Source organism: Lithobates pipiens, unplaced genomic scaffold (assembly GCF_037356315.1).
Source record: "Lithobates pipiens isolate NorthernLeopardFrog02 unplaced genomic scaffold, aLitPip1_a1.2 Scaffold_8, whole genome shotgun sequence".
Classification (NCBI taxonomy): Eukaryota; Metazoa; Chordata; class Amphibia; order Anura; family Ranidae; genus Lithobates; species Lithobates pipiens.
This window is the reverse complement of record NW_027507903.1, coordinates 349,688,377-349,714,298: the sequence shown is the minus strand read 5'-3', so window position 1 is coordinate 349,714,298 and position 25,922 is coordinate 349,688,377. Positions and strand designations below refer to the sequence as shown.

The 25,922-nt window shown below is 42.1% G+C and overlaps 1 long non-coding RNA gene across 4 annotated transcripts in view; it reads right to left on the bottom strand.

The window, feature by feature from the left end:
• Nucleotides 1–25,922, bottom strand: part of LOC143963619 (uncharacterized) — a 463,825-nt gene that overhangs the window by 21,464 nt on the left and 416,439 nt on the right. For 2 of the 4 annotated variants that reach the window (XR_013271009.1, XR_013271010.1), the window contains 2 exons: nt 6,631–6,763; nt 2,459–2,566 (listed from right to left, as the gene is read on the bottom strand). This is a non-coding gene — a long non-coding RNA (uncharacterized LOC143963619). The remainder of the gene's footprint in view (nt 1–2,458; nt 2,567–6,630; nt 6,764–25,922) is intronic. The other 2 variants (XR_013271011.1, XR_013271012.1) reach the window with 1 other exon arrangement.

Here is a 25,922-nt window from a genome sequence, read left to right as displayed (position 1 = left end):
AAAATGACGTATTCAAAAGACTCGATATGCCTCATAAATTATACGTTGGGTTGTTTTCTTTCCAAAATTGGGTCATTTTTTGGGGCATTTCCATTGTCCTGGTGCTCCAAGGTCTTCAAAAGTGCAAGAGGTAGTCATGAAATTATATGTGTAATTATGCTCCTAGAACGCCTGATGGTGCTCCCTGCATGTTGAACCTCTGTATGTGGTCATGCTGTGTAAAAGTCTCACACATGTGGTATCGCCATACTAAGGAGGAGTAGTAGAATGGATTTTGGGGTGTAATTTGTGGTATGGCTATGCTGTGTGTGAGAAATAATCTGATAATGTGACACTTTTATGAAAAAAAAAGAAAAAAGAAGAAAAAATCTTCATTTTGCAAAGAGTTGTGGGAAAAAAATTACAACTTCAAAAAACCCATGCCTCTTTCTAAATATTTTGGAATGTCTACTTTCCAAAAAGGGGTAATTTGGGAGGGTATTTGTACTGTCCTGGCTTGTTAGGGTCTCAGTAAATGAGCTAGGCAGTCAGTACTTAAGGTGTGATCAATTTTCAGTGATTGGCACCATAGTTTGTGGAACGGTATGTGTACTGTATATAACTTTCCCACAGACCATATACTGATTTGGATTATTTTTACCAAAGATATGTAGCAGTATAAAATTTGGCCAAAATTTATGAACAGAAACAAAGAAAAAATTATTATTTTTTACTGAATTTTCAGTATTTTTTCATTTATAGCGCAAAAAAAAAAAAACCCAGCGGTGATTAAATGCCACCAAAAGAAAGCTCGATTTGTGTGATAAAAAGGGCAAAAAATTCATATGGGTAGAGTGTTGCAAGACTGAGTAATTGTCATTCAAAGTGTGAGAGCACCGAAAACTGAAAATTGGTCTGATTAGGAAGGGGGTTTAAGCGACCAGTTGTCAAGTGGTTAAACCATAACATTACCAAATTTATGGCTATATATTTGGCATCCTAAAATATGAACTGTATACTGTGGTATCTGAATGAAACTTTGGTAACTGTAATTTTCTTTACCTTCTCCTTTGTTACAATTTATGTTGCTTTAAGTTTATCCTAATTTTGTTTTATAATAATAAGCATAATTTTGCTTATCACAATACATTACATTACTGGGAAACCCGAGCACTATGGTACCTGTATCCTAAAATCAGTATATCCCAATCACAGTATGATCCTGTTAGGGGTGATGGGGAAACTGCAATCAACCACCACCAGTGGGGATACAGAGCCAGAACTTCTCCATTACAGGTTATACCTTCAAAATGTCATATGTATAAGCAATGGTTCGTAACCTTATTGTTAACAAATTTCTATAGATATGTATATATAAACTATGCATGTGATTTCTGCCTTGTCTCTATTGTATTTAAATGTAAACTCCAATAAACATATTTGAAAAAAAAAAAAATACAATGCAAATACCCTACAATACCTTACATCACTTACGAATTTTTATTCTGTCCTACGAGAATTTTCATCACTTTAGTAAACTTTTCATTTTCAATATGAGACTAGCATGCAAAAAAAAAAAATGGATGATCTGTTAAATGATTTTCGGCTCGTGTGTACAGGCCATAGCTTTCCCTTGAAGTAAAAAACATACACAGTTGTTTATATACAATTTCTTTAAAAAAGGTTAAGTTTTATACCAGTGGCATTTGGTGCGTAGAAATATATACCTTCATTAATTTTGAAAAATATACCAAAAAAAATCATCAATGTACCTACTTAGGCATAGAACAATTTCCCCCTGATTGTCGCAAAATAGTTACTCATATTCTCTTAGCAGCCAAATTACTCATCACTAGAAGATGTAAAACAAGTGGTTAATATGGTGCAATATAACTATACATTTGAGCACATACTGGCTTGCAGACAAGGACATGCTCGGACTTTCAAACAACACTGGAAGTTATGGAATGCCTGGATGACAAAGAGTAATGGGTCATAGTCCCTGGAAGTGTGTATGATGGTCCCGGTTTCTAGTCTCTGCTGAAATAATGTTCACACTTGATCCGTACTGTAACAGTGTAACATTGTATTCACGGCTCTTCTAGGCTCTCTCTTCTCTCTTTTCTCTCTCTTCTATCTTTTCCCTTCTTTCTGTTCCCTCCCTTACCCCCCCCCCCCCCTTATTCCATGTGAGGTACGCACATCTGTCTCCTACTACCCCCTACCTTCTACCAGGTAGTTCCTTGACAACTCCTGCTGTCTATCAGAAGCAAAACTACTGTCTCGGAAATACTGGTCCTCATACTGATGTACCTGATGTATGTAATGTATGCTTTGATACCTACATATTTTGATACTTGTATGTTTTGATAATTGTACACTTGATATGTGTATGTTTTGATACCTGCATATTGAGAACTGTATGACAAATTATATTTCTTTCAATAAAAACGAATTAAACAAAAAAAAATGTACCTACTTAGAAATGTGGCACAGATAAATCATCCAAACAACCAGCGTTCCCTCTTCCCAGGTACAGGTTTGCATATGATGGGGCACATGTAGTTGTCATTGCCATTACTTGTATCTGGAAGTTAAAATGAATGAATCATGGATCATGTTGAACTCAAGAAGTTGCAGAACAAATAGATTATATGCATGTAATTCAATGTCTAATTCCTTCAAAAAAGGGGCTATTACTTCAAGGCCCCCTTTTTATGCAGTATACTTGATCACAATATTTTAACATTAATAAGTCCAAATTAAGTCTGCTTCCTGCAACAAAAAGCTATCTAAGATTGTTATTAGCCTGCCTGTCCTCCATTCATAGGGAGCTTCTCATTGTGGAAAGCAATAGTACATAAACCTACGTTTTAAGATAAAGTGTAAGTTCACCTTTTTCACAAAAACCTATGGGTGAGAAAGTTTGACCATAAGGAAGGGTGAAAGCTGATTGGTTAGCATGCACAGCTACACCAGATTCTTTGCACACTAGTGCTAGTAAATCTCCTCCATTGTCAGCTTTATATTATTCTCTGTCTCTCTATTGCCAATTTTCCCTCACTTCCTGTCTGGTAAAAGGTTGTTCCCAGAATACAAAGTGATGAAAAAGGCTCTAATGCCGCGTACACACAACCGGACTTTCCAGCAGAATAGGTCCAACAGGATCATTCCGTCCGATCATGTGTGGAATAATCCGATCGTTTTTCTTAAAAAAATTCAGACGGACCTAGAAATAGAACATGTTTCAAATCTGTCCGATGGACTCAATTCCTATCGGGAAAACCATTTGTCTGTATGCTGGTCCGACGGACCAAATATGACGCAAGGGCAGCTATTGGCTACTGGCTATTGAACTTCCTTTTTTAGTCCCGTCGTACGTCATCACATTTTAAAGGAATGGACTTTAGTCCGTTCATGTCTGGGCGAGTCCGTTCATTTGGAAGTCCGTTGTAACTCTGCGAAAGTCCGTCGGGAAGACCGTCTGACCTTTTCTGCTGGAAAGTCCGGTCGTGTGTATGCGGCATAACAGAGCTCCAGATAGCAGTACAACTTGACAAGGGTTCTAACCTTCCCCCATTCTATCCAAAACTAAAAAAATATATTTGCTATCCCTATAGATACACTCTGATTTGAAAAACTGTTACGGTGAAACATTTTTTTTTAAACATCATTATATATCCATGTTACTTTTATCACCTCTGACATCTGAAAATAGGGATGTTGCTGTTTTTATAGATTTGTAATGGATGCTACTACAAGTGCTAATCACCTTGTTTTCTTTGGGAATATCCTGCTGTCCCTTCAGTATAACTAATTGAGACCTATATGGTTGAGCTGTTTGTACTATTTAACTATTATTTTAACCAGCATAAAATAAATTCCTATAAACCATCAGTCCTTGCATTTAATAAAGTAGTCAATACCATTACAATTAATTGTACATGAAAAGATACCTATTGTACAGAATAAAACAAGTGACCACTCAGAAACCCTGGGAAATATGAAAAACGTGCTGTTTTGAAGTACGTTTTGCATTGCACACACGTGGCCCCTGCACACAATACAGTCTGAGATACCAGTAGCATTTCTCACTGACTCAGTTTCTCTAACAGGCTGGTTTATAGGAAACAGAAACATTGCAATATTTATTATTCCTGCAGGGGGTGTTGAACTTATTTTTAACTTTTACTTGAGATCAGATAAACAAAGTATGTGCTTATGTTCTTTAATAACTCCTGTTGACTTGAAGAATAGCTCTTGTTAAACTAGCACACCGATTTATAGGAAGTTGTCACCGTCATACACAGCGTGTATTGCTTGCAATATAATGGGCTTATCTTTATAAATTATACTTTTCTATGATGTGAAACAGCAATCATAGACAAGTACAGGAATCCCCATGGTGACTTGACTTATGTCTACCCATTGATATCAGATAGTAACCCAAAGAAACAGATCATTTAAAGTTAAACATTCGTTTAAGGTAGCCTTACACGTCGATATTTTCCTTTAATTGACTATTAAATGCAACTAAAATGAATTGAATAAGATTTGTAAATCACAGAACCTTCATTCAATCAATTAAGTAAGCTTTCAAGTGCTTATGACATTGGCAAGTTGATTGACTGTGGTGGAATTTTATTGATTGCTTCTGATTAGTCCAAGAAATATCTGCAAGTGTGACACCTAATCGTAGTACTGACTAGCTAAGGCTGACTATAGATGCAGCAAATTTCTTTCATGCAACCACACAGACAGTGCTGAGAGGGGAATCCCTCCCGTCAAGCTAATGTGTTCTTGCGGCGGGGGGCACAGTGATTATTGCTAGCAGGTATAACCGTGGCTAGCAATATTCACATGTAAAATACGGCAGACTGGTTGTACCCAAGATGATCGATTTAATCGATCAAACTGGGTACATTTAGCCTGCCTGTACATGGTTCAAATCAAATCGTCTATAGGTCTATGGCCGGCTTAAATGATCCTTTGCAACTGATTGTTTCTGATTGTATTTTCATTCGGTATCATCCGTGTTGTATTATTCCATGGTTCACTCTACAATTAATCACATACAATCACTCATACTTAAATCAATCACAAATTGATGTGTATGACCACCTTTAGATAGACATTCCCAGATAAATTAAGTGTTGAGCTGGAATTCTTGTTATTTTCTGTAGTTTTAAAAAAAATGACAAACTATGTTTCTCCATATCTCATTTTCTATCTTAAAGCTGAACTTTGGGATAAACAACTGATGTGCAAATAGAAGAATGTGTATTCACGCTTGAATATTGGTGTGCTTTGTGCATGTCTTTCAGATTTGTGCAGTCATTCAGTGTAAACTTTGTTCCACTTTGTGGGAGCTTCCTGTAATAAAGACCAGCCACTATTGCTCCCTCTCCTTGTGCAGAGTGACTGGTCTTGTGTCCGCTCCCTTCTGTACTTTTCTGCAGGCTGCTTGTAGTGGGTGGGCCTACTGGGTCCCTCGCACTGCCCTGACCTCTGTACAGAACATGTACAGTGATGATGTCACTACTAATTTGTTAAGATAATAACTGGGTTTGCAAAGGCATTTGGTGCACATAAAGTAGATTTTTCTCTTTTGTGGCTATTGAGGAAAATTTTGAAATTAGAATTACCATTTTTATGCTCAGAGTTCCGCTTTAACATAATCACATGATTTAGAGAAAGCAGATGCATGAAAAAAAAAAATGCCGACCAGCATCAGAATGTTGCATCCCAGGTATGTAAGGTAGTGTGCTGTTTTTTTAAATGTATGGTGTTGCTTGCCTGTTTGTTTTTCTGTAAACTTAACACTGACAGATAAATAGGCGTTTTTGCAAGGGATTCGCATGTCCTCAAGGCTTTCAGAAACTACAAAAGAAGAAGAAAGTGCCCATTAGATGGCTACAGACATGTCAGCAAGCTCATCCCGCCGCCTTTTTTGTTGTGCCTTTTTATTCACATGGTTGTGTCCATTCCAGAAATGGAAGGCAACTATTATTACTTTCATATATTTGGTAAACTTTTGACTTGAGCAATTGTAGCTAAGCCAGAATTGCTGTGCAGTGTTATGATTTTATAGAGGAGTTTGAGTTGGTTGATAAATGCATATACTGTATTTGAGATGTTATTAAACTCATATAATCCTAGAAGACCAGAGGACCGTGGTTCTCTTATGTTCATTTTGAATACCCAATCATGCAAAAGCAGACTTTCTGCTAGTACATAATTGGGTATTTAAAGAAAACAATTGCATGATCTTTTACACTACTAGCCACTATTTCACTGAGTCTGTATGTGACCGTATTCATGTTTTTGTATTGTTTAAATGCCAATAAAAATTATTGAAACTAAAGAAAACAATTGCAGTAGCAGAGGTATGCAAATGCAAAGTATAGTGTAAGGGGGCCCTCAATATTTTTTAGCTCACTAACCCAATGCAAGTTAAATCTTGACTTTGAATTGCATGCCTATTCTTAGTTAGCGACTCAGAAAGTGATATAGCCAGTGGATTAGCATGGCAGCTGGATGACTAGTATTTTCAGAAGGAAAGGACAACAATGGCAGCATACACAGGTTGTTTATAAAATCAAAAAAATGTCCAGATGATGTAGATACCTTAAATATCAATTTTTCTCTTACTTTTTCAAGGGCATCTCAAGTACAAGGCTGTCTCACTTCTTAAACTGATACCACATGATGTTTGACCTGGCAGGTGAAAGTACAGAGGGGCAGGTTCATTTAAAATATCAGCTGATTATTTTCAGAGAAAGAGCTGTAAAGCACAACCATGTGTAACACGGAAAACCATGAAATAGAGCCTGCTTATATAACACAAAATATAACTGCCCATATAAATCTATATCAAACTATGCATAGAAAGTAAAAAAAAAAAAACATGAACACACTTCAGTAACATTTTGCACCTCAGGCTGCACTCCTTAATATGTATGTCTAAAGCTGTATTGAAAAGGCAATGCATTTCCTTTTCCCTTGCTCTAGCCTAGCTGGTACTCTCAAGCTCAGTGACCACTTCCTCTGCAACACCTCTTCATATGAGCTGTCACATGATATTTCATTAGAAATGGCACAATTTTAGAAATCTTTAAATGTAGTCCAATTACAGCCCAGTGAAATGTTGCTGAAGAGTGAAACCAGAAAGAAAAAAAGAAGAACTGCTTATTACAATTTTTAGCACACAATATGAAATAGACAGGTCTATGAAACTCATTGTATCTCTGCCATTCTCCAGTATCCAAGATGCTGCCTTGTAAGGGAACAACACTTGCACTTAAATCAGTCCCGTATGGACCCTTCTATGGGTTCTTCTATAAGTGGAGGCTGTCTCCTGTGACTACCTTGGCATACGGTGCTGCTTATGTACTATGTACTGTGGCGTGTGAACACATTGAGTGGCTGCCTGGAAGGTGTATGGTGTTTATAGTCTTAGGCCATATTAAAGTTTAAATATTAAACTTTACTACATGTTGTTTCTGTGAACCTCATTAACAACTGTGTTCAAAGTATAGCATTACTGGGTCTTGGTCTGTCAGTGTAAGCCTCCATGCACACTGGGCTTAAAAATATGTCTGTTCTCATTGAATTAAAAAACAATCATATAGAGTATTTTTTGTACAAAGTTTAGATGAATTTAGGAGAGTTTCACGTTTCTTCTGCCTCCAAACTCCAATCAGAAACGTGAACCCAAAGGGTTATTTTTCCTGCCTCTAAAGATTAACAGACATCCCAACCTGCAAAAACTAATTTCATGGAGGTGGTAAACTTATTTCAGGGAGGTGGCATGCCATGTGGCAGTGGGCGGTATCAGTATTTTTTTTATTTTAATAATAGATTTTTTTTACAGTTTTATTTTGTTTTCATTTTTTTTCACAATCCTTTTTGAGGGGAGGGGATTGGGGCAGTGGACAGTGTTGGTAGGGCAGGGGAGAGTGGTGTCAGTAGTTTTTATTTTTTATTTTTTTAGAATTTTTTATTTTTTGAGGGCTTTGGTGAGATGTCAAGGGTCTTAACAGACCCCTGACATCTCCCCTTTGAGACAGACAAAGGGACTGAGGACACATTACCCAGTCCCTTTCTTAGCTCTAAAGATGAATGAACAGGAGACAGTGGCTCCTGTTCATTCATAAACTTAGCAGAGTAAATACAATTTACTCTGCTCAGTTATCACAGGACACAAGAGCGATCTCGCTCACTGTGTCCAATTCCTGACAGTTCCCCCCGCAACCGCCAGGAGAGGAGGGGAGCCGGCTGCGGGGGAAGAGGGGGGGCGGAGGAGGAGGACAGGCAGGGCAGAGGAGGATGGGGGGGGCAGAAAAGGACACGGAGGGGGTTGGGGGAGGAGCACACAGAACAGCTGGGAAGGATCGGTGTGACGGGGAACAGCTGTGAACACCGATCTCCCTGTATAGCTTTTAGCTGACAGCTGCGGGAGGGAGAGAAGGAGAACCGGCTGTCGGCTAAAAAACCAAACAGAGATCGGTGTTCTCGCCACACCGATCATTCCCGGGAGATTGCGAGGCACTTGCAAGAAAGTGGAGCCGCTGCAGAAATGGGAGATTCCCGCACCTCCTGGGAGACTTGAGATGTCTGCGTTAAACTCAAAATATGCCTCTTAACGTCCTAATGTGCATGGACACACAGGATACCATTGAGCTGCTTCTTTGGGCAGAACATAAAACTCCTGTAGAAGCAAAAATTTTTAAGCCAGTGTGCATGGAGCCTAAGTCTGTAAATGTACAATAAGTGTGTAAGAGGAGCAATAGCCTTTTGTACCCTGGGCTACACTAGAAGTCTCTGACATATATCTTCCCCCGGCAAATGCGCAGCCCAGACCACATTTACGGCCAGCTCTGATGAAGATGATGTTACGCTGAGTAAATAGATACCCAACATGTCATGCTTTAAAATTGCGCACGCCTGTGGAGTGGTGACAGATTATCCATCCAGACAAGGCTTTAAAAGCCTTTACAGGTTACCAGTTGAGATTTAAACAGGAGGTCTGGCACCAGAATTATTGCTTGCACGCTGATGTTTGTGGTGATACCTCACATGTGTGGTGCAGTCACCGTTTACATATGTGTGTGTGATCTAGAGTACGCGTGCGTTCACATTTTCTACACAAAATGCTTTGCAGACCACCCACTCAGCCTAAATTGCATCACATATAACACTCCCCCAAAATAAAAATTTCAATGGTGTTAGCCTTGCCCAGTTTGTTTTACAAAACTACTCAACCACTCTGACTACCTTCATCTCCTAAATATAGCCACTAATTGACACTTCCAATGGTACACTGGCCCACTCGCCTCCCCGATGTCCCTAAAAAGGCTGCCGGGAGCTGAGAATGACATTATGCTGTGCAGAGGAAGCCCAGGTGCATGCCTAAAGCTGTACCTTGCATTTCTGAAGTTACAGGGTTTGCGGCTGATCTGTGGTCTGAAGTGCATGCATTGGGGCTGATCTAAGGTCTGAAGTGCATCCACAGTGACTGACTGATCTATGGTCTGAAGTGCATGCACTGAGGCTGATCTGTGGTCTGAAGTGCATGCACGGAGGCTGATCTGAGGTCTAAAATTCATCCAGGGGGATGAAGTGCATACACTAGATCTGATCTGTGGTCAGTAGTGCAGGCACTGGGTCTGATCTGAAGTACATGCTGTAACGATATCACTTACTGGACACACGGAAAGTTGTAGCTAGTGGCCATGTTGTTTGATAACCTTAGGGCAACCATGACAGCTTGGCTAATAGTTTAAAATTACAGTAAAAATCTGAACACACTCCCTACTCCCTTATATTCAGGAATTCATAGGTTTTATCCTTTGAAGGAGCTGTTATCTCAACAGAGAAAGCAGAACCAGGCTTTCTGTAAAAACAGCTAATGTTGGCTTGGCAGGGTGTCCAGGCCTATCGTAAAACTGTCACCCTCTCAATTCAGAGAACCAGCAGATACCAGTCGTAAATACCTTAGCATAAAGCATAAACAGTGGAATAAGTATGAAATTTCAGCATGTTTCATAACTTCCAAAATAATAATAGCACAGCCATAATATGGACATATTTCGTTTCCTCAGATGATTTGTTACATTTCAAGTCCAGACACCCCTATGTCAGATCAGATGAGAAACCACTGGTACCCCTAATCCCTCCTAGGTAAACTAGACATTGAAGACATGGCATGTTTATATTTGTTTTGAAGGAAATCTCACACTGAACAATAATATGGATAATTGCAGTCTGTAAACAGTAGAGATGTAGAGATATGAATATGTATCACAAAGTGTACCTGGGACAGGGTCATGAGTGTAGACACCTCCCAGCAACCAGCCCCTAAACAAGATGACCAGATGATTGGTCACTGGTCGCTGTCAACACCCCTTTGATAAGACAGAAAAGAGGAGATGCCAACACAATGGTCAGTTCTCTTTTTACCATCCAAGCATGAACATCTGCCAAGTTTGAGAACCGATTACCCAGCTCATCGATCAAACTCTGATCAACCCTCAGACATTAATTGCAAGTATTCTTCCTCCCCAATTCTACCTTATTTCTTTGTGGCTGTATATTGTCTTTATCTTTTTGAAACATCTTTTTTCTGTAATATTTTATTTGCACAACTTTGACCTTTTCATAATAAACCCTTATGTTGAAAAATGTTAACCTTGTCTCTAAAGCTCTTAATGCAAGCTATAAACGAACCTGCCTCTTGAAGAGCGCTTCTGTTGTAGAGTAAGGCCTCTGAGCAGACATGTCTGTGGTGGCAGTGTGTGTTGCAGACGCTTATTCTAAAATCATAATTGGCATTGCTAAAATTACGAGTCTCCCCCAGCTCGGTAGGTTTAAAACGGGGGTGGTGGCAGTTAAAGGGGAAATTGAATAATTAGCCCAATGACAATCGCTCTCAGGCTGCTGGCACCTAGATTGTGGTCCCGCAAGCTGGAAAATATTTGTGCTGGGTACAGCTGAGAGTGGCATTGTTACGTAAGTGACAGTGTGGTATGAGGTTGGCCAGTCCTTCGTTGCAAGTTAGCGAGGAGGGCGAGGACCTGACACCCATGTTCATCACACATGCACTTGATGAAATGTGGTCAAAGTGCATGATCTAAGCTGGATCTGCGGTCTGAAGTGCATGCACTGGCTGATCTGTGGTCAAAGTGCATTCATTGGAGCTAATTTGAGGTCTGAAGTACATGTATGCATTAGGGTTGAATATATTTTTAGTGTGCACTGATAATGGCAAGTTAAATACATTAATTATTATTGTTGCCATTAACAGTACAACTTTGAGTGCAAACATTGAAAGCAAACTAAGATTATGATGTGCCATTGTTCCTTTGCATGCCTGTTGTAAATTTGAAAATGAGTGTGGTAACTGTTTGCGGGCCACAATGAGCGGGGTGGGCGGATGACAGGTCTATGTCCACTCTGCATATGCAGCATGAACACGGACACAGCCTGCTCTACTCTATGGGCCCTGTGATCCACCTGGATGGAAGGGGAGGGATCCACTTCTGTTTTTTTCAGTGGATAGGATTGGAGATAGGCGGGTGTAAACAAACACAAATCTGTTTACATCTGCCGCTCCATAGAGGTGAATGGAGAGTCTGATTGGGTCCACCTGAAATACAGACAGGCGGACCCGATCAGACTGATCATGTGAAATGTGGGTATGATGGCTGCTGCTGTCCCCCAGATGGGTATGGCTGGTGGCTGCTGTTGTCCCCCAGGGCAGGTATGGCTGGCAACTGCTGCTTTCCCCCAGGGCGGATATGGTTGTCAGCTGAAAAAAAGCCCTGTGAGGGCCACATGAAATGGCCTCTTGAGCTAGATTCAACCCGCAGGTCTTATGTTTAACAAATGTGAACATTCAGCATACCAATTAATATTCACTAAGCTTTGAATGCGAACTTTAAGCTGATATATATATATACCTTACTCATTGTCATAGTATAGTTGTCAACAGTGTTGGTGCATTCATAAGGCCATGTTAGATGCATATTCGCTTTCCTAACACTAAACCATCTCTCCGCCAATCAGGTGCTCGGATCTGTTAGCCATCACCTGATTGGCTGAAATTATAGGCACTGTGATTGGACGCCTGGCTTCCAATCATAGTGGAGGACAAGAAGAGAGGATGGGAGAAGACATTGAGGAGCTGTCCCTTCGCCACCGAGACAGGGAAAGTACAGACTGCGGGCGGGGGGGAACACTGGCAGCATTTGATATGGCACGTGGCTGCGTTTGATGGGGCACAATGGGAGCATCTGATGGGGCACAGTGAGGCTGCATATTTGATGGGCACAGTGGCTGCATATGATGTCACAGTGGCTGCATTCGATGCTGCACAGTGGCTGCTTAAGATGAGCACAGTGGCTGCAAAGGATGGGCACAGTTGCTGTATTTGATGGGGCACAGTGACAGCATTTGATGGCACAGTGGTAGCATTTGATATGGCACAGTGGCTGCGTTTGATGGGCACAAGGGCAGCAATTGATGGGCACAGTGGCAGCAATTGATGGGCACATTGGCTGCGTTTGATGGGCACAGTAGCAGTGTTTGATGGTGAGGTGGCTGCAATTGATGGGCACAGTGGCTGCGTTTGATGGCACAGTGGCTGTGTTTGATGGTACAGTGGGGGCAATTGATGGGCACAGTGGCTGTGATAGATGGTACAGTGGGGGCAATTGATGGGCACAGTGGCTGCGATTGATGGTACAGTGAAGCTGCAATCAATGTTGTTTTTTTTTCATAATTTTTACAGTTTGTTTGTGCCCCCCCAAAACTTTTGAGCACCAGCCACCACTGGTTGTCAATGTATAGTAATCAACAACCGTTCCTTTTTACTTTTTACTATGAGTGTAAATGTGACTTTGAAACTTGATCTTAAATGTTATCAAACATAGTCAAGGATATATGACCTACATATTTGTCTGGATAGTAATTCTAAGCACCTGCTATGAATCACATTTTTTATTGCTATGAGCAGTAAGCTGAGTTTGGCCTTGTTTATCAAATCTTTAAAGGTTCTAAAAATTACCACTTTTAAAGCATGTCTAAGGAGCATGTCTATAAGTACAGGATCTGACCACCCTCAAACACTGCTCTGAGCTGCCTGGCACACAAAATGTGACAATTCAGCTTGGTCAAGCAGGAGGAAAGGTAAACGCCTATTAATGAAAGATAAATTCAAGCGCTAACTTGCTGGAAAGATTGTTTGTTTGTTTGTTTCAGTAATGTGCACAGGTTTTACAGACATAAGACCTTGGCTGCTACCTAAAGTCTCTGGGTAGCTTAACCCCTTCCCACCCAGCCCTTTCGTCCCTTTATTAGAGTCTATATGCCCAGGGGGTGGGAAGGATTGGCTATCATGTGACCACTGTGGTTGACTGTCATAGTGGTTACATGATTGGGAGTGCGGACTGAGAGCTTTCTTTGACAGCTAGGACTCCGTGTTGGGAGAGCAGAAACATCGGCCACGCAAATGTGCTGTGTGTGGGCACCCAATTTTTTTACTATATTTTTGACAGGGCAAGAGGAATTAGTGAAGGACAACTTATTTAAATTCAGAGAAGGACTGTAGGAGATAGGTGAAGAGGAAAAATGGACAAAGACAGTTTTTTTTAAATGAAGGGTATAAAGAGGAATAAAGAGGTAAAGAATATGTCATAAAGATAAAATAAAGACAAAGTGCCACTCCCTCACTCTATGTTTTTATAGTGTGATATGTTGGCATTCAACAAAGCAATCATGTGTATATATCCATTACACACAGTGGGTCAGACGAGGCCCCAAGCATTCCTTATTATGCTCTGTAGTGTGTCAGTGTCCAGTCCGCAGTGCCCATGTCTCTTGGTGGTGAAGGGGGCGCTATCCAATGGCTGCTCCAATTGTCAATCACAGGGTCCTGAAGCCTTCCAAACGTGATGTCACATCAAGGGGACTTTCATAGTGGTTACATGATTGGGAGTGGGGACTGAGAGCTTTCGTTGACAGCTAGGACTCCGTGTTGGGAGTGCAGAAACATCGGCCACCCAGTGACGCATATGTCCGGTGTGTGGGCACCCAATTTTTTTACTACATTTTTGGAGGGGCAAGAGGAATTAGTGGAGGACAACGGATTTAAATTCAGAGAAGGACTGTAGGAGATGAAGAGGACAACTGGACAAAGACAGTTTTTTTTTAATGAAGGGTAGCAGAGGAATACAGAGGAAAAGAATATGTCAGAAAGATAGGGGTCTTCACTGAAGTTCTCACAGGGTCCTGAAGCCTTCCAAACGTGATGTCACATCAAGGGGAGGACCGAAGACCAGTCAACTGAGCAATTCATGGAATACTTCTAATGTTTGGCTCCATAGGGATAAGAGGCTATGTGTGCTACCTCTTGATATATACCATGACATGCCTCCCTTTACGTGTTGACAAAAGGGGATCATTTAAGGTAATTTTTAGAAAGTCTTCTGTTTGAAAGTGACATTTTTGTATGTAATATTTTTTTTTTTTGCTTGCATTTAAGCTGTGATGAGTTTCAGCCTATTCTGGGTCTCTGGCCAAAGTTGGCAACTTATCTAAGTGTGCAGGGGTTGCTGCCCTATGCATTTAGTGATACCACACCCCATGTGAATATAATTTATATATATATATATATATATATATATATATATATATATATATATTGTAAGGGATCTTCCCGGGGTAGGGTGTGTTTGGACACAGTTCACAGCAGACTTGGAATTTATAAAGCAGATCTTGGCATTTATTCGTGGTACAAACAGTCCAGCAAACAAAATATACAGCAACACCGTGCTTTCTAAGTACAACAAAAATAAAAGTCCTAGCCCGGCTGGGCGCTTACTAACAGGTTCTGCTCACCTATCTGACACTTACAAACACAGCGTCTTTCGCCTGGATATCGCAGGGTGAGTTTTAGCTCCAGCAGTGGCTGTGCTTGCAGCTTCCTTCAACACACAGATTGTTCATTCCCTGGCTGAGAGCGAACACCTGCAGACCCTACAGAGCCTTTAGCTTCCCAGGCTAATTAGGATCCAAGCTCACCTGATCCCAAACCCAGAACTGGATCGGGGGATGTGGAATGACAGGTCCCTCTACCAAACCTACCTGCCATTCCATATAAACCCAGGCCCGGCAAAATTAAATAACAACTCAGCAGCATATCGCTGCTGAGAAACTGATCCCTCCTGGATTTACCATCTCACACTGTGTAGCAACCTAGGTGAGATGTACACCCCCTCGATCACTTCTCCAGTGACATGTCTACATATCCCCCCCCTCTTTTTCAGACCGGAGGGCTGAGCCTTTTGTCCCCACAGACAACTTACCCTTGACAATGCGTCAGCATTTGCCTGTAATTTCCCTGGCCTGTGTTCCACAGTGAAATTAAAGTTTTGTAGGGAGAGAAACCATCTAGTCACTCTTGCATTTCTCTCCTTGTTTAACTTCATCCATGTTAGGGGGGCATGGTCTGTCACCAACTTGAATTTCCTGCCTAGCAAGTAATACTTTAAAGATTCTAGGGCCCACTTCACTGCCAAACATTCTCGCTCCACAATGGCATAATTTTTCTCGGCCGGGGTTAGTTTTCTACTCAAGTACGTCACCGGATGCTCCTCACCATTCACTACTTGTGAGAGTACTGCACCTAAGCCTGTGCTAGAGGCATCTGTCTGGACCAGAAATTCTCGCCTGAAATCGGGGGTGACTAACACAGGTGGTTGGCACAAGGCAGACTTAAGGCTTTGGAAAGCCTCCTCGGCCTCTGGGGTCCACGTGACCATTGCTGTCTTTCCGCCCTTTGTCAAGTCAGTTAGCGGAGCAGCAACTGAGGCAAAGTTCGGCACAAATCTACGGTAATAACCCGTAATACCCAGGAAAGCTCTAACCTGTTTCCTTGTCAGGGGTCTAGGCCAATTCTGTATTGCCTCAATTTTATTTAGCTGTGGCCTAACCAATCCTCTTCCAACAATGTAGCCCAGATATTTGGCCTCTTCTAGGGCTAGAGCACACTTCTCGGCATTTATGGTCAACCCTGCATCACTTATGGCATCCAACACGGCCTGTACCTTACAGAGGTGACTTTCCCAATCAGGGCTAAAAATGACCACATCATCGAGGTAGGCGGCTGAGTAATCACGATGTGGTCGCAGAATCAAGTCCATCAACCTCTGGAAAGTTGCAGGCGCTCCATGTAACCCGAACGGCATCACTACATACTGGAATAGCCCATCAGGGGTGGAGAAAGCAGTTTTCTCTTTAGCCTCGTCAGAAAGTGGAATCTGCCAATAGCCCTTTGTGAGATCGAGGGTGGTTATGTACCTGGCGTTACCCAACTTCTCAATCAACTCATCTACCCTGGGCATAGGATACGCATCGAACTTGGAGATCTCATTCAACTTTCTGAAATCGTTACAGAACCTCCAAGTTCCATTGGGCTTTGGGATTAGCACAATTGGGCTGGACCATTCACTCTGTGACACCTCAATTACCCCCAGAGCAAGCATACGTTTTACCTCGGCAGATACGGCTTCCCTACGTGCCTCGGGTATCCTATAGGGCTTAAGGTTTACTCTGCTTCTAGGCTCAGTTTCAATGTGATGATGGATGAGGTGTGTACGCCCTGGGAGGTCAGAGAACTTGTTTTTGTTTTTCTGTAAAAATTCCTGAGCCTCCTGTTTCTGTGATACTGATAGAGTATCACCTACCTTGACTGGAGGGATTGGTTGTGACAAATTATTAACAGTATTTGTCGCCCCCAAGGATTCCCTGTCTTTCCAGGGCTTGATCAAGTTTATGTGATAAACTTGAAAAGGCTTCCTTCTACCTGGTTGGTGCACCTTGTAGTTCACCTCACTGATCTTTTCAACAATTTCATAAGGACCTTGCCACTTCGCCAAGAATTTACTCTCAACAGTGGGGACTAGTATAAGGACCCTATCGCCTGGGTTGAATGTCCTGATTCTTGCGGACCGGTTGTAAATTCTACTTTGGGCCTCTTGAGCTCTCTGGAGGTGTTCCCTTACCAGGGGCATTACAGTGGCTATACGGTCCTGCATTTGTGCTACATGCTCAATAACACTCTTGTATGGGGTGGACTCATTCTCCCATGTCTCTTTTGCAATGTCTAGTAGACCCCTAGGGTGATGACCATAGACCAACTCGAATGGTGAGAACCCTGTGGACGCTTGGGGCACCTCCCTAATAGCAAACATGAGGTAGGGTAATAAATGATCCCAGTCACGACCATCTTTTGCCACCACTTTCTTCAACATATGTTTCAAAGTTTTATTAAATCTCTCCACCAATCCGTCCGTCTGGGGGTGGTACACAGAGGTACGGATGTGTGAGATTTTAAATAGTCTGCATAATTCCTTCATTACTTTCGACATAAATGGCGTACCTTGGTCAGTTAGGATTTCTTTGGGGATCCCAGTCCTAGAGAACATATAAAACAACTCACGTGCAATTGTTTTAGATGCAGTGTTTCTTAAGGGTACAGCCTCAGGATAGCGGGTCGCATAATCCAGGACTACCAAAATATACTGGTGTCCTCTAGCTGACTTTACAATGGGACCCACTAAATCCATGGCAATACGCTCAAAAGGCACCTCTATAATAGGGAGCGAAACCAAAGGACTGCGAAAATGTGACACTGGGGCACTAACCTGACATGTGGGGCACGACTCACAGTATTTTTTAATGTCATCATATATGGCCGGCCAAAAAAACCTCTGGAGAACCCTCTCTCGCGTTTTGTCAGTCCCCAAGTGTCCCCCAAGAACATGGTTATGTGCCATGTCAAGCACCTGACGCCGGTACGGCTTAGGTACCAGAAACTGTTCCACAATCTCATCCTTAATCTTATTGACTCTATAGAAAAGATCATTAGTCACCGAAAAATGTGGAAATCTTTTTTCAGCATCTGGTTCCTGAGGTACCCCATTCATTACAGCAACCTGCTCTCTCGCATTTTTGAGAGTGGGGTCCTGTAATTGTGCAGCCCCAAAATTATCTCTAGACACCTCTAAGTCTAGTATATTTTGCTCAGTGGGAGGAGCCTCCTCCTCCCCAGCCAGGACCTGTAAAGGAAAACAATCATCTTCATCCTGCATACTTTTATCATTCACAGTGGACAAGGCAACCCCCTTAGAGGTATCCTCACTCCTTTTGGGGATTTTTCTTTTTTCCCAGAGAGCCCAGAATAATGGAAAATCGCGCCCCAATATTACATTATGCATGAGGTTTTTAACCACACCCACTTCATATTGTACGGTGCCTTGTTCAGTCCCGACTTTAGCCAGCACTATAGGGTACACTTTTGTATCACCATGTATGCACACAACACTCATATGCTTTTTAGACTCTAAGTCCCCAGTCACCAGGCTAGCATGCACCAAGGTTACGAGGCTTCCTGAGTCCATTAACGCTTTAACAGGAAAGTCATTGATTGTAATATCGCAGATTTGCGGTTCAGTCTCTAGTCCAGGAACTGCAGCACAAGATGGTTCCGCAAATAGCGACTGACGCCGGCTAGCGTCACATTCCATGGGTTCAGAGGTAAGAGGGCAATGGGCCGACACGTGTCCCGCCTCATGGCATCTCCAACACTGGATAGGGCCTGGTCTCTTTGGCAAGGAGTCCTTTTCAGAGCCCCTTAGCCACCCGGGACCATCACCAGTCTTTTGTCCCTGAGACACCACTTGAGCCCTTTTCCCCCCATCAGCACCCCTCCACACTCCCCCAATAGATGGAAGTCTCTTACCAGCTGACGGCACAGATCTGGCGCTCCGGGGAGGTGAAGATGCTGCAGGAACATCACGGAGGTAGTCCTCAGTCGCCTGGAACCTCTCCCCAAGGTTGACAAGTTCGTTTGCGTTCTTAGGATCACCTTGTCCCACCCAGCGTTGCAGGTCAGTAGGAAGCACTCGGAGGTAGCGATCCATCACGACCTTCTCTAGGATTTGTGCAGGAGTAGAAGTGTCTGGCTCCAACCACTTTCTTGCCAAATGGATTAGGTCATACATCTGGGACCTCGCTGATTTGTCCAGACTGTAGCTCCAGTTGCGTACTCTCCGGGCACGGACTGCAGTAGTAACTCCTAGTCGGGCAAGTATCTCCTCTTTTAGCCGAGTATAGTCCTTAACCTCTTGCTCACTGAGGTCATAGTAGGCCTTTTGGGGTTCACCTGTTAAATAGGGCGCAATTACCTCTGCCCACTCAGCGGCTGGTAACTTCTCTCGCTCAGCCACGCGCTCAAATACTGTTAGAAAGGCCTCAACATCGTCCTCAGCAGTCATCTTTTGCAGCGCTTTCTGCACAGTCCTTCTCCCAAAAAAAATCTCTGGAGCGGCTCCCATCACTATGGGTGGATTAGTAACCACAGGCGCCTCACGATTTACTATCAGGTGCTCGATAAGTTGTTGTTGGCTTTGGCGCAAAGCTTGCAACTCTTCCTTATGCATCTGCTGTTGTGCCGCCATGGACTGTTCATGTCGTTGCTGTTGTTGCAAACTCACTTGCATAAACTGCTTCAGCATCTCCTCCATGTTGCTGGACTGTTCCTGGAGTGTCATTGCAGCTTTCACCCAAGACATAAGCAGCTGTAGCCAAGTCTGTCCACACCGTTGCCCCTAGCAACCGACTTTGCCCGCATTCGAACACCAATTGTAAGGGATCTTCCCGGGGTAGGGTGTGTTTGGACACAGTTCACAGCAGACTTGGAATTTATAAAGCAGATCTTGGCGTTTATTCGTGGTACAAACAGTCCAGCAAACAAAATATACAGCAACACCGTGCTTTCTAAGTACAACAAAAATAAAAGTCCTAGCCCGGCTGGGCGCTTACTAACAGGTTCTGCTCACCTATCTGACACTTACAAACACAGCGTCTTTCGCCTGGATATCGCAGGGTGAGTTTTAGCTCCAGCAGTGGCTGTGCTTGCAGCTTCCTTCAACACACAGATTGTTCATTCCCTGGCTGAGAGCGAACACCTGCAGACCCTACAGAGCCTTTAGCTTCCCAGGCTAATTAGGATCCAAGCTCACCTGATCCCAAACCCAGAACTGGATCGGGGGATGTGGAATGACAGGTCCCTCTACCAAACCTACCTGCCATTCCATATAAACCCAGGCCCGGCAAAATTAAATAACAACTCAGCAGCATATCGCTGCTGAGAAACTGATCCCTCCTGGATTTACCATCTCACACTGTGTAGCAACCTAGGTGAGATGTACACCCCCTCGATCACTTCTCCAGTGACATGTCTACAATATATATACAGTATCTCACAAAAGTGAGTACACTCCTCACATTTTTTGTAAATATTTTATTATATCTTTTCATGTGACAACACTAAAGACATTTCACTTTGCTACAATGTAAAGTATACAAACAAGAAAGACGCAGTTCGATTAGCACGAACTGCAAAAAGAGGTTACTTTTGACACCAAACAAAAATTCTTTACCTCCTACGAAAAGGTTAATTAGAAATATATAATTTATTTTAGATTTCAAATACCATATTTAACCATAATTTCATTAGTAAAAAACCCAAAGACCATTCATAAAAAATGTCCATTCCCAAAGTAAACCCAACATAAATCATAAAAAATGGCTATTAGTGTAGCTTCATCTTGGACGAATTGCCTCGTTTTATATTAGTTTTTTTGTGGCTTTTGTGAACAAACAGCTGTTTTTGAAGGAAAAAAACTCGAATCGATTTGACAAATATAAACTGATAACATTCGAAATTGGTAATATTGAACACTGTCATTAACGAATGGACTATATATATTTATAATCATCGAATGGACACTCAGTTACAAAGGAATTTAGCGAAATTAGGCTGATAGCAATAGTTTTCTTTTAAAACTAGTCTCTTTTTCATGCTTGCTGCTGATTGCCAGATAAACATATTAACTGATATTGTAAGTGTTCTTACAGGTTTAATTTGTTTATAATAACTATTGTTTGGCAATCGGTAGCAATTGGTCCAGACCAGCGTCATTTTTTGTGTTTGTGGTGTGTGTTATTTATGTCTTGTTTGTGGTTTGTTTTATATGATTTATGTTGGGTTTACTTTGGGAATGGACATTTTTTACGAATGGTCTTTGGGTTTTTTACTAATGAAATTATGGTTAAATATGGTATTTGAAATCTAAAATAAATTATATATTTCTAATTAACCTTTTCGTAGGAGGTAAAGAATTTTTGTTTGGTGTCAAAAGTAACCTCTTTTGCAGTTCGTGCTAATCTAACTGCGTCTTTCTTGTTTGTATATGCTATTGGGTTATGGCACTAATACCTTAATAAAGACTCAATAAGGGCAGTTTTTGACTTAACCCTTTATTTGTGGACATATCTGCTTTTCCTTACTTTTCTTTTTTTCTTCTCTTTTTTCCTCCTTTTTTCTTTAATTACAATGTAAAGAAGTTAGTGTACAGCTTATATAACAGTGTCCGTTTGCTGTCCCCTCAAAATAACTCAACGCACAGCCATTAATGTCTAAACAGCTGGCAACAAAAGTGAGTACATCCCTAAGTAAAAATATCCAAATTGGGCCCAATTAGCCATTTTCCCTCCTAGGTGGCATGTGACTCGAAGCAGGTGTATTACATTTGGTGTTATCGCTCTCACTCTCTCATACTGGTCACTGGAAGTTCAAAATGGCACCTCATGGCAAAGAACTCTCTGAGGATCTGAAAAAAGAATTGTTTCTCTACATAAAGTTGGCTTAGGCTATAAAAAGATTGCCAAGACCCTGAAACTGAGCTGCAGCATGGTGGCCAATACCTTACAGCAGTTTAACAGGACATGTTCCACTCAGAACAGGCCTTGCCATGGTCAACCAAAGAAGTTGATTGCACATGCTCAGCGTGACATCCAGAGGTTGTCTTTGGGAAATAGACATGAGTGCTGCCAGCATTGCTGCAGATCTTGAAGGAGTGGGGGGGTCAGTCTGTCAGTGCTCAGACCATACGCCGCACACTGCATCAAATTGGTCTGCATGGCTGTCATCCCAGAAGGAAACCTCTTGTAAAGATGATGCACAAGAAAGCCTGCAAACAGTTTGCTGAAGACAAGCAGACCAAGAACATTGATTACTGGAACCATATCCTGTGGTCTGATGAGACCAAGATAAACTTATTTGGTTCAAATGGTGTCAAGCATGTGTGGTGGCAACCAGGTGAGGCGTACAAAGACAAGTGTGTCTTGCCTACAGTCAAACATGATGACGGGAGTGGCATGGTCTGGGGCTGAATGAGTGGTTATGGCACTGGGGAGCTACAGTTCATTGAGGGAACCTAGAATGCCAGCATGTACTGTGACATACTGAAGCAGAGTATGATCCCCTCCATTCGGAGACTGGGCTGTAGGGTAGTATTCCAACATAATAACGACCCCAAACACACCTTCAAGACAGCCGCTGCCTTGCTTAAAAAGCTGAGAGCAAAGGTGATGGACTGGCCAAGCATGTCTCCAGACCTAAACCCTATTGAGCATCTGTGGGACATACTCAAATGGACGGTTGAGGAGCGCAAGGTCTCTAACATCCACAAGCTCCGCAATGTTGTCATGGAGGAGGTAGAAGAGGACTCCAGTGGCAAGCTGTTAAGCTCTGGTGAACTCCATGCCCAAGAGGGTTAAGGCAGTGCTGGAAAATAATGGTGGCCATAAATAAAAATATTGACACTTTTGGCCCAATTTGGACATTTTTTACTCAGTGGTGTACTCACTTTTGTTGCCAGCAATTAATACATTAATGGCTATGTGTTGATTTATTTTGAAGGGACAGCAAGTTTACACTGTTATACAAGCTGTACACTCACTACTTTACATTGTAGCAAAGTGTCATATCTACAGTGTTGTCATATGAAAAGATATAATAGAATATGTACAAAAATGTGAGGGGTGTACTCACTTTTGTGAGATTATGTATATATATATATATATATATATATATATATATATACACACAATCTTTTACTAGTCCAAAACATTATAAATTGAATCATTCTTCTATCACCAAAATAATTATTTCAAACAATGTTCAATTCTACCCATAAAATCTCATAATCTACCCATAAAAAAATGTGATTTCCTTCACAATTAATTGAAACCACTCCCATCCTTTCCTTTGCCTCTCTAATTACAGGCAAATAGTGTTTTTTAGACCATATGTTTGCAGGTTAGATGCACTACCTCCTATTCATTCATTTAAGACCTTGTACACACGGTTGGACATTCCGACAACAAAATCCGAAACTGGTGTTGCATACACACGGTCGGACAAAGTTGACGGAAAATCCGATCGTTCGAAACGTGATGACGTTGTTTAGTTACGACGGGACTACATTCAGGCTAGTAGCCAATAGCTTTGGTCTAGGAATTTGATTTGAGCATGTGTGGCACTTTGTCCGAAAGTCCATAGTCCGATCGGATCATGTTGTTGGAAAATTTTTATATCCAGCTCTCAAACTTTGTTGGTCGGACATTCTGACGGAAAAAGTCAGATGAAGCCCACAGACGGTTGGATTATCCAAAAACACGGATCGATTTTCCATCGGAATGTCCGACCGTGTGTACAAGGGCTTAGATGTTCCATCCAGATATATTCAAAAGCAATATATTTCTTATAATCATTCCTCCATCCAAATACGGTATAACCACCTTTTGTCAAAGCAATTTGCGCTCTTGACAAAGTGGTCGGTGGCAAAGCGCATCAGGGTGGAGCTTGGAAACATATACAGGAGGTGAAATTTTTGTCAGTTAGCTGCCTCCCAAAAAAAATAAAAAATAGAAAGAGGGAATGCTTAGAGAGGGAAAGCTTCCTCCTGTGTCAAGTGTTCTTTGGCTCCATCCCAAGGAGTCATAATCCATACAGGCTCTAGCAAAGTTTTCTATAAAACATGTATTACTTATATCACTGGCTGCAGGGGTGGACTGACAACTCATGGGGCCCCCGGGCAATAGGAGATTATGGGGCCACACAGTATACACACACACAGTATACAATCACACAGTATGCACATACATGTGCACACAGTATACACAGACATGTTTCTATTGGCTGAGAAGGTACTGGATAGGTGGGGCAGCTATAATCTCACGATTTTTAGACCAAAGGGATGTCGGTAAGGGACATTTCAGAGACAGATGTAAAAAAAAAACCACAGATTTTTACATACTGTCCCTGGTTTTACTGAGGCTGGCAACCCTGATGGGGCCCCCTAGTGGCCCGGGGCCCCCGGGCAGTGCCAAATGGTCAGTCTGCCCCTGACTGGCTGTACAACTCCCTCAGGTAGGTAAACAGGGGGAAGTGGAGAAAACTGGAACGATGAGCTACACCTGTTATTGTTTACTACTCTCACTACATCTAACCTGGAAAACCATCACATTGTAAAATGAATGTATATATTGCAGTCGAGTCCTGAGCAGTAATACCAAAGATATTTGCCTAATGGGTCTTTGTGTCTTTCTATCTTCAGCAAGACATTGCTCAGTACTACTTATGCTTTCCAGACTTTCGGGTGGGCAAAGGAGGAAAACTAAATCTAGAAGGTGGAAAAGAGTGTTTCCAGTGACCACAACAATAAACCAATGGGGTACCAACTTGATTGGTGTAGCCTGTTCAACTGTGCTTGTGGGGAGCCAAACCAACCAGAACCGGATGATCCCAGATAAACTTAACTGACTGTTGGGTGTGCACTATTATGCACCCCACTGTACATCATAAGCCTATAATAGCCATAGCAGTGACTGAGTTGGGCAACCCATAGATGATTCGATTTTCCACCATGGGTGCAAGGAAAGAAAATCGCTTGATTCCCCCATCAGTGTTGATTGGGGAATGCCTCCCGCAGTGCTATTGTGTTCTACCTGAGAGCCACCGGCAGTTACTGCATGTATAAAAATCTGACAGGCTGGTTGTATCCAAATGGATAGACTTGGGTACAATCAGCATGCTTCTACATGGATCAAATCTTGGCCAGTCCCTGCTGCACCGGCCAAATTTCGATCCATGTATGGCTGACTTTAATGATACTGTAAACAGTACTTTAGCAAGAAAGCTACGAATTAAGATTTTCTGCTAATCCAGTGAATTGCAGGGAAGGGAACAGGAATCACGGTGAATCATAGCAAAAAAGATTCAAAATGTATAGTGGGAGTAGGTATAGCAAACTATTACTATTAGCCCTTGTACACACGGTCGGACATTCCGACAACAAAATCCGTTGGATTTTTTTCCGATGGATTTTGTCTAAAACTGGTGTTGCATACACACGGTTGGACAAAGTTGTCGGAAAATCTGATCGTTCGGAACGTTATGACGTTCGTTCATTGCGATGGGACTACGTTGCGGCTAGTAGCCAATAGCTTTGGTCTCGTAATTTATTCTGAGCATGCGTGGCACCCTGTCCGTTGGACTAGGCTACACACGATCGGAACTGACACGCATCGGATCATGTTGTCAGAAAATTTTATAGCCAGCTCTCAAACTTAGTCGGTCGGATATTCCGATGGAAACAGTCCGATGGAGCCCACACACAGTCGGATTATCCGACAACATGGTCCGATCGGACATTTTCCGTTGGACTATCCGACCGTGTGTACAAGGGCTAAGACTCAATTTACATTTGTACTACTATGCAACTTTGGAAGGGTGCAACTCGGATGTGACTTTGGCTTTGACTGTTGCAATACTGTGGTATTGATAACACCAGGATGCGATTTTCATGCAAATTTTGAGAGTTTACATTGCAGTCTATGGCACTCGACCCACATGACAGTTGAATCAAAGTACTGTAGGATCCTTTTTAACATCTTATTGGTTTATTGGTTGACATGTGTCTTTTACCAGATTGACATGTGTCTTTTTTGAACCAGACCAACTGTGTAGAGTC